This window comes from Macrobrachium nipponense, chromosome 6 (genome assembly GCF_015104395.2).
Source record: "Macrobrachium nipponense isolate FS-2020 chromosome 6, ASM1510439v2, whole genome shotgun sequence".
Taxonomy (NCBI): Eukaryota; Metazoa; Arthropoda; class Malacostraca; order Decapoda; family Palaemonidae; genus Macrobrachium; species Macrobrachium nipponense.
The window spans coordinates 12,996,730-13,006,531 of record NC_061108.1 but is presented as its reverse complement, the minus strand read 5'-3'; positions in this window follow the sequence as shown (position 1 = coordinate 13,006,531).

The window sequence follows — 9,802 nt, the reverse complement described above, 5'->3', positions numbered from 1 at the left end:
ATAAAATGTTTACCTTTTTTTATTCAAGTTTAGGGTTTTTGTTGTGTATAACAGATTACAGTAGAGAGAATCTAAAATTGTACGATGAATAAATCATTTTTACAGTCTACTATAAAATACTGTAAATAACATCATATAGTCATCATCAATATTATTAACAATTTTACATCAGATTTTCCCTTTATAGACTTAGAGGCTGAAGGAGTTTTCTCCAGTCTTCTGTGTTGTGCAATCTCTTCCTGATTGGCCACCTGGTCCAAGTTTACATCTATGCCTTTTTTCCATTAGAATAAGCCAAGACAAAGGTTTAGCAAGTCTGCCTAAGTGCATGAGAACTCCAACCCAAGACTAGAATTTCAAAGTACAGAAGTGATGGCACATCTCAAGGTTTCAGAATACTGGTATGGTTTTGATCACTGCCCAATATAAGAAAACTTTCTCTGGCACCTAGTGTGACCTAATAGTCACAAATTGTGGCAAAATGGTCCAATCTATTGAACAAAATATACTTAAAAAGAGGGCTTGACTACTTACGGAATACCTCTTCCTTATCAGTAAAGTAGGCATAAGTTATATACCAGAGAGAAACAGGGAAAGAGCAAGAATATAAATCTCATACCTTGTTGATTTCCCTTATCAGCTTCTTCTTATTAAGGTTTTTATTTACTCTCTTCACCGATTATTAAACTCTACACTGTTATCTTTAAACAAGAAACTAAGGTGACCAGATTATGGCTCCTTGGGTATAGGGGAGAAAGGAAAGAGCATATATATACATGATTTAATATAATATAGATATATTGAGAGACCTCCCTTGACAGGGAAGGCCTGTCTGACCTGTCAACCTTCTATATTCATTTACTCGGTTCCGTACAAAGGGGGTGTTTTTATTGAGTGTTGCAGTGACTTTTTAACTTCATCAATTTTTAGCTTGAAAGATTTTTTTTTATTTTATGATTAGTCACTTGCTATTATCAAATGCAGTGTGCAGCATTTTAATTTTTGTCACAGTTATTGGTTGTTTTTGTATCTAGTGTATGAGATGAGTTAATTTCAGTAAATTTGAAAGCTAGTTTAACAAGCTTTTCAGACGATAATTTACTGTTAAACACGAGATAAATGCTAGTGCAGTCTTTAATTATTTTTTTTAGATTTTGAATACATGCTAGTCATCTTCCTAAAGTGTTTGCTGCAAGCCCTCGTACCTCCTTTGCCCCTGTAAACATGTCTCACTATTGAGAAATCCCTGTACCAGTTCAAGGAGCACTTCCATTCCAGATTCAACCTCTGAAAATAGATATCATTACCAGGTAGATTGCATGAGGCCATGGCAACATCACAATTTTAAAATGATCAACAAAACTTGTCCCAGGCATGAATGATGCCATGATAGTTTCTGTTAATGCGCCATCAGATACCATTGACTGCAGTACACTGGATTCATAATTTATTAATCTTAAATCATAATAACCTCAGTTGAGGAGGATAAGAAAAATGGAATAGTTTATTGTACTGTATGAAACTGGTTTAGACAAAGAGACAGTTAGAGTTCACAAGTTACAGAATGGGTTAGGCAACTTGGTTTTTTCACCAGTCCATCCCAAATTCTTGCACCTCCCAAGCAAGACAAATTTTAGCATTTCCATTTACTTCTTTTACTTACTATCAAGAAAGGGATACAACAAGATCTTCCTTATCTCTATTGAGTATCTTCTTTTATTTGAAGTATACATCCTAACCAGTGAAACACTCGGAATTACTTTCACATTCCCTTAAAAACCATTGGGACTGGGAGTATGACAGTCTGACTCCAATTAGTAAAGATCAAGAAAACCCTATGTTCCACAAATTTCAGAATTGCAGTGTATCCATCACATCTGGGTGAATCATGTTAACAGTTCAGAATGTATATAATTTAACAAATGTGTCAAGTGTTGCTTTACAAGAGTGGCATTCTAAAGTCTGGAATAAATGTTTGGTAAGATGTTTCACCATGTGTTAAATTGGTACAAGGTCATTACTTGTGTAAGAAGGATTAGTAGTTGTTCAGATTCTAGGTAGAATAGTAATCATGATTATTGAATGCTCAGTTATCTTTCTTCTAAATATGTCATAATTATTAATGTGGAATTGTAAGGTTTGCTTTACATGAAAAACATTGTCCTGTACTGTTCTGTGAATGTTTTCAGCTTTAACCATTCATAATAATGAGCCCCTCTTTTTCCTGACATGCACCCAGGACAGTAACTTTGGTAAATCTCCTTTAGTTTTCTTACAAAATATTTCCTAGAGGTATATGCTAAAACTTTTTCTCACTGTGTATAAAAGTGGCATCCCTTTCTTAACACCAGACCGCCAACATATTTGCATAAGAGGAGGCTGTGGTGTTTGCTTACCTCTTTTTGCAAGGTGTTGGTTGTTACATTATTTGTGCATTATTTTTTGAATATGCAACTTTCTGCACTAGACCTTCAACTGAAGTTTGTTAAAAACAGTTCAGGTGTTTCACTCTCCTTTTTTAATCATATTTGTGTCATAAGGTTATGGCATATTATACATATGGCATATTATACAATTTGCTCTTGTTCTAGTGCATCATTATTAGCAAGATGATTTAAGGAAGCTAAAATTTTTCCTGTTAGGGGTTAGAGTTATACTGAATAAGTTATCTTCCTACTTTCTGAGCTCCTGTCAAGTTCCACGTTGGACGAGTCGATTTCGCGCTTGGCTACCAATTCAGTGGTCCGAGGTTTGATTCTCAGCTCGGCCAACGCAGAACCAGAGGAATTTATTTCTGGTGATAGAAATTTATTTCTTGATATAATGTGGTTCGGATCCCACAATAAGCTGTAGGTCCCGTTGCTAGGTATCCAATTGGTTCCTAGTTACGTAAAAATATCTAGTCCTTCGGGCCAGCCCTAGGAGAGCTGTTAATCAGCTCAGTGGTCTCGTAAAACTAAGATATACTTACTTCTGAGCTCCTGTCAAGTCTTTAGTGCAGTATGAAACCATTTTTGTAAATTCCTTATTATCTGAGTTGTCTGATCCTAGCCCTTGAGATGTTTTTGGGTAAAGTTTCATAACAAAACAGTTACCCATTGGTGCTTAATTTCTACATGGATGCCTTAGAAATTTTTCGTAGCATCAAGCCTACAAAAGCCTGAACAGATCCTTAATTTGACTACTAAATATAACTAAAGCTGACACATGCAGTTGCATCGCATGAAATAAGTTTTCTGGTGAGAAAACAGAAATTATAATATATATAAGTATTTCAAATAGTAATAAAACTGAAACTGAAATAAAAATGATGGAGATAGGAATAGCCCATCCAAATAGTAAAGTTTTCAATATTAACCTTTGGCACATCCAAAATGGAAAGCTCATGTAGCAATGAAAAAGGTATGTATGTTCATGCATCAAGATATATTTTACATCTTGTAAAAGGATTATCTCTTACAGTATAAACTGGTTATGTGTCATTATTGTATAACAAATTGTTTTAATTTCATAAGACAGAACAATGAAGTTGTGAAGGAGCTAAAGCAGTAACTATTGTGACAAGATCAGATCAAACCACAGTTGGATTGTGGTGTTCTTAACCCCTAAAAGAGCACCATATTGGAGTAATCAAGTCCTATTTTTGAACTGGTCACAATCCTTTGACCTATGGGTATATGATGAATATACTACATGACCCCAAAAAAATACAGAGGATTCATGGCAACACTAACAAGCATATCGGCAGTGACTCCAATTTTCATCCTACATTTATACTGAATGTTTGAAACAAAGCCTTGAGTGAAATTTTCTCAGAACCTTCAGTTTCAGTTCATGCAGTTATGAAACATTTCAGGAGTTGGAGAATATTAAATAAGACAACATCCTTATTGCCAATTATATGAGAGTTAGGAATGTTAACTCAGTGGTATGGTTAAACTATTTGTTAATGATTTTAAGAATTCTTTGAATTCTTAGTTTACTATACAAGCCGAAGTAAATGTAGAAATAATAGCTACAGTGGGTCCCCCCACAATTGTGGGGCTTAGGGACCAAAACCACTCGCATTAAGCGAAAATCCATGTAAAGTTACAACACGCCTCTAAAAGTGTTTATATAACTGCTTATTTAAATAGTTCAAACAACAAAAATCCTCCTCTAAAAATGATTACAAATGCCTATTTTAATAGTTCAAACACCAAATATGCCTTAAACAATGATCCTAAAACACTTTAATATAATTTCAAAGTCATCTTACAATGTTATCCCTAGGTATATGGCATAAATAAGTATGAAAACTAATTAAGATCCCCATACACTGTACATAGTCAAGCTCATTTTCTTTCATACAGTACTATTCATATCGTCCAGTTTTGTTTTACAGAGGAAACGTCGGTACTTCATGAGGGAGAGAGAAATAAAAATACATATGTATACACATTAAAATATTAAGATTACTGTAAGTTAATCATATGGGTACTCACCAGAGATCAGTGTTTATTGAAGATCTGTAATGATTATGAATTAGCTGTGCAATCCGATGAATGAATGATGCACAGAAAAGCAGAGGAGTTATATCTCCTCTGATGGCATCTCTTCCCTTTCTTCAGGAGGTACTTCAGTCACTTCATGGACTTCTTTAAGGGTTTTGGAAGGTGGGATCATGACCATGTACTTCATGGTGATGAAGTGGTTATTGAAAGGGTTCCATGGCATCGGTGGGCAGATGTAAAGTTTATGGAGCGTTCAATATAAGGATCCCATGCCTCTTATTATCTTCTGCAGCTTCCTGCCTTTCCTCAGAATTTGGGAGAGACCTTCAAATTGCTCCAAATCTGCTGCCATCTGGGGGGTCACAGAGTAAATGAATGATGGTGGCGACACTCTTGGCCAGACCGTGATGGCTAGCTACTAAGGCATAATTTTCCCCTTCGCACAACATATCAATAACATTCCTCAGACATGTAGGCTCTTTCCCATATATCGTAGAAGAAGCAGGGCGTTCAAGAGGCATCTGACGGCAGTTTGATCCACAAAGTTAAGTAAGTATGCACAATTTAAACTGCGATGCGAATACTGCAAACACAACAAAAAGCATTGTGTACTTTGCAACTGGGCATTTTATTGATATTTTTCTGTCGATCTACATATTTTCATGTTAGTTTAGTAACTGAATAAATTTTTTATGATAAAAAATTATTTACAGTACTGTACCATTTTTCCAATATTACAGTACAGTACTGTACACTAATATCAATGTAAACACAGTAAAATACTGTAATTAATAAAACATATTTTTTTCTTTTTTTAAAAATGTTTGACCCAAGCCCAACAAATAAATTTCACAGAATACAACACATCTATATTGCTCACTTCGTGTTTCTTCTGGGTGTTGTATTCCACATTTGCATTTTATGTACAATAGTCAGTGAAATCTTTTTGTTCATGTACTGTATAAGATGGTTCCAAAATGTCCTGCTCCTGCTAATGCTTCTGGCGAAGAGCTTAAGAGGTGAGGAAGGTCGTGACCCTCAAGTAGAAGGTAGAACTTTTGGATATGCTGAAGTCAGAGAACACTTTGCTGTAGTAGCCTGCCATTACTCAGTGAGTGAAAATAGTCAAGTATGTAATTATGTAATTAATTTATTCATGAAAGTGTTGATATGTACAAATACTGTATAAAGGATATCCTGTAATACTGTATACAGTATTAATGTTACAATAGTATCATTATAATAATTCAATTAATTTTCTTTATATTTTCAGGTACTACATCCATAAGGAAGACTGAGATCAGGAAGACTGTTAGTATGAGCATCTTTGGCAGTGCTAAGAAAATATCTTCTACTGTGCGTGACAAGAACATCATAAAGATGGAGTTTGCTTTGGCAGTGTGGATAAATGACTGCTGTGAGAAGAATGTGCCCCTCGGCCACATCATCTGCGAGAAGGCACATCAACTCTATATGTACCACCAATTTTCGACTGGCGGTGAGACAAGGCAATGCAGTAGAGGAAACACATTTTGTCGGCTTCAACGAAGCTGCTGAAGAAGAAGAGGAAGAGCCACACAGGAGAGACAACAAAATATCCCGAGACCTTCAAGAAAATAATGAGCGATAATGGCTACCATCAAGAACAAGTTGGTTTTAACTTGACACAGTTTTATACTTATTACATTTTTCAACTGAATTCCCTTGTTTTTTACAATTTTAAATGTCTTTAGCTTTACGCACTTTATTAATTTTAAATCCTTTACAGTATTCCAGGTGTTCAATATGGTTGAAACTGGCCTCTTCAGGAAGAAGGTGCCTTCATGAATGTACATCATGAAGGATGAAGCCAGAGCCCCAGCTTCAAGGCACTGGGGGATATGGTTACCCTCAGTATGTGTGGCAATGCAGCCAGCTTCATGCTGAAACCAGGACTCATTTACAAGTCTGCAAACCCAAGGGCACTCAAGAATAAGAACAAGAACATGTTGCCAGTGTTTTGGATGCATAACCCCAAGGCCTGGATCACCAAAGTCCTTACAGAAGACTGGTTCAATCACAGCTTCATCCCTCAAGTTTAGGAATACCTCAGTAACTTAGGCATGGAGTTCAAGGTGTTGTTGATAACAGATAATGCTGGTGGCCATCCTCTGGATCTTTATTACCATTGAGTCAAGTTCGAGTTCCTCCCTGTCAACACCACTTCTCTCCTCCAGCCTTGTTGATTCCCACTCTGCCCCCATGATAGACCAGGATTTAGAAGAGCTGACTGTCTGCCAGCAAAGACGAAAACTCAGCAAGTTCAGGGTACAAGGAGGAGGATGGGGGCCTCTCTTTGGACTTCCTGTGAGATTTATGAGGGCATTCAAGGAGGAGCAGCAGCAGAAGGTTTTGGCACAGGATCCTTAAATAGAACGCAACCTAAAGTTCAATAATGCCCTTGATGGGTTATGAAGACTTATATAAACCTTCTCAGCCGCATGAAGAAGCAGACACTGCAGCTTCCTATCTCTAGTTATTTCTCGGCAGTGGATAAGTCTCCTCCACAGCCTCTTGAAACCTCTGGAGTCCAAGTGGTGATGGAAGCACCTCCTGAATCAGCAGAAGAGTTGCCCCCAGAAGAGATGTAACTCCACTTTGCTGTGCAGTCATACCTTCATTTTCATTCATCAGACTGCACATCATCATTACAGTATCTTCTATGAACACTGATCATTGGTAAGTACCCATATTTATGTAGAGTGGTCCCCCAGTATTCGCGTGGGATGCATACCAGACGCTCCCACGAGTATTTAGAACCAGAAAATAGTTGGAACTCATGTAAAAATGCTTAAAACAGTCTATTTTGTTAGTTGAAACTCAAGAAAAACCCACTAAAAGTTTTTATAACTGGTTATTTTAATAGTTTTATCACAAAAAGTGCATTTTATGATGAAATTGATAAAAAAACAGGAATTTGTGGATATTTCTCATAGAAAAATACTGCAAATAGGCGAATTTCCCACGAATATTGGGGGATATGTTCCTGAGAGAAATCCGTGAATGCGTGAGTCCACAAGTCCGGAGAATGCAAATAGGGGGCCCCACTGTATTGTAATCTTAATATTAAACTTTGAAATGATGTTGAAATGTTTTAGCATGATAGATTAAGGTACAGTATACAGTACATAATGTATTTAGTGTTTGACATATAGTATTCTATTTTTTACAGGTACTCTAGATTATGAGTACACTGTACTTACAGCTAACTTGTCATCATCATCTTCATTCAACTCTGTAAAGTGTTTCAGCGTGATAGCTTAAGGTATACAGTATGTACTGTATTCGGTGTTTGAATTACTGTACTGCTTTTTACTGGTGCAGCATACTATAGTATGTACAGCTAATTCATCATCATCTTCAATCAGTATTGATCACTGTTGAGCACCTATATGATTTACTGTACGAAATAACAGTGTTTCAATATCCGCAAAGTGGTGAATTTCCCATGAAATATTTGCATATACATCACAGACAAATCTGCTAAGTAGCAAGTTTTCTGCTATATATTTTGGGATATGTTCCACAGAAAAATCTACAATTAACTGAAGGCAAGATTGCTGATCCACGAGTAAGCGGAGACCCATGGCATTCTTGGGTGAAGGCAGGTCGGTTGTTTCCTCCTCTGTGACCCGAGTAGTCAAACCCTGTTGCCACCATTACCATGTACTATGATTTTATATGTTTTTTATCAGTTTCCAGAAGGTTTATCCTTTTGTTAAGACCATAGGTTTGTTAGCTATGAAAAATACAAATTAATTGAAGATTTGTCATTTTTGGTACGTATACTCTTGTTGAAAAGCAAAATTAAACAAGCAAAGAGGAAGCATGACAAATTTTTAAATCAATTTGTATTTTTCATAGTCTTAATAATAGGATATTTTCCAAGCACCAACTGGTAACCGGTTAAAAACAATCAATTAGCAATTGCAAGAATATCACTCATTAGACTCTGTCGAAGCCCAGCAAATATTTCCTTTAGCATCTAGTCTCTAAAAGAGAGAAAAAGTGAACAAAATAATTCTGACTTGTATCTAGCAAACACTTTTAAAAAAAATTGTAGGTTTTTTTGTTTACAAAGCAAATTATAATAAGGAATGTTTTATATTCATAGCTTTTATATAAACTGTGAAATATGCACCTGAAAATAGATAAGTTTTACAATTTATTTTGAATTTATATATGAAAAAAATTTATGTTGTGAATAGAAAGAAAGAAATACTGATTCTATATAAATCCTTCTCTATGATGAAACATAAAAAATGGAAGTACATCAGGAAGTCTAACCACTTTTTACCGTATTGGATATAGATAAACTACAATATTTTAATTAAGGTGATTGATTTATGAAATTTAGGCAGTGAAGCCAAGCACTGGACCCCCATTCATATTCTTTTTTCCATTTTACTTTCCACTGCCTCTCAACAATTGTTTCATACTGCAACTGCAAAGGTTTTCCTCCTGTTACACCTTGGTAACCTTTTTGCTCTCAGTGTTCCTTACAGCGCTGAATGACCTCACAGGGCCCAGCACCTAGCCTTTGGCCTTATGTCTTTTTTTCAATCCAAGCATTGGGGCACTTTCGGGCATTCGGTGAAGGAGACGTTGGATTGGGTGGACAGCCAGCAAAAGAGAGCCACAGTATAAAGATGAGATACAAGGATCTAAAATCCGAACTGTGATTAAACCTCACAGTTAAATAAGAAGTAACAGTTAGAGGTGTTGGATAGCTTGACTGAAGAGAAAAAGCAGGAATAGAGGTAAAGTAAAAGATTATAGTGTTTGTAGCATGAAATCAAAGGAACACCCCTCAAACACGATTTAGTTATGCCTAAACTGAGTCACCTAAGGTGCAGTAATGACAAGGAACCCTTGTGACAAGGCTATACTATTGAGAATTAATTATCAATAATAATAATAATAATAATAATAATAATAATAATAATAATAATAGTAATAATAATAAATTTCCTCTATATGAAATATGAAGATTAATTAACAAGAAGATAAATGACCTCTCTTTATGAAAAAGCGAAGCCTACAGAATTTTATTCCACTTTTTGCACTGATATTCACTTACGAAACTTAATAGAGGAAGGTTTGCAGCAGGGTAACTTACAAAAGGGGAAAATTGCCAGACAATTACATTTCCTCATTTCGTTTGGACGCTTCAGAGACATTCATGAAAGTGGGGGGTGGGAGGGGAATTAAAAGAAATCTCTTTTCCGGTAATCACCTGCATGCGTATGACTCGATTATGAATGTTTTTT